We start from the raw sequence: 790 nt of genomic DNA on the forward strand, positions 1-790 counted from the left end.
AGCTTATGCTCCCAATACTTCTGTTAGTCTTAAAGGTGCCACAGGACCCTCTGTTGCTTTTTACTTTTGTTGTTAGTTTTTTGTAGACTGCTAACATTACAGTTGATGGGAGATCACTCATGTCTTGTACCATATTGGTTACAGGGGAAAGGATTGAATGTTGTCAGGTAAAAGTAATGAACTACATTTTCAAAACTAGAGCATTGCATCAGGTTATGGGGATGTAACAGCTGTAAAAGTTCTTCTTGCATACTTTAAATTGAGCATGCATTGCTTTCTTCATCTTGCAAGCTTTCCTTATTGTTTTCTTTTCATTGCTATTGAGTGTTTTTTGTCTCTCTTCCAAACCTTTGAATGCTTTAAATAAAAGTACTCTAATGCCATTGGAGTATTTGCAAGCAGGGTTACAGTAAATTAATCTTGGTTTTGTTCGCATAAATAGAAGGATTTAATTTATTTTTACCTCCTTCTATATATGGAACAATCCAGGATGCAGAGCCAAGAACTGCTTGAGCTAGAATTGAAGCAGCTGTACTTATATTGTACATGTGTAAGTATCGCCTCAGGCTCTCTTACACTATGGAAAAAGAAAATATATTACGAGCTTTAAAGGCTTTTTTTATTGTTTTGTGGGAGAGTTGGAGAACTGGATAGATATTTCCTCCTCCAGTGCACCTCATTTTCCTTTCAAATGGGAACACACAACTGGCTTAGGAGGCAGAGATGCCCTTTTTTCAATACTGAGAGTTGCCCTGTGACAAAATGAGGGTGATAAACAGGCATGATGAAA

The sequence above is a fragment of the Terrapene carolina genome, unplaced genomic scaffold (assembly GCF_002925995.2).
Source record: "Terrapene carolina triunguis isolate 2854851 unplaced genomic scaffold, T_m_triunguis-2.0 Scaffold189, whole genome shotgun sequence".
NCBI lineage: Eukaryota > Metazoa > Chordata > Testudines > Emydidae > Terrapene > Terrapene triunguis.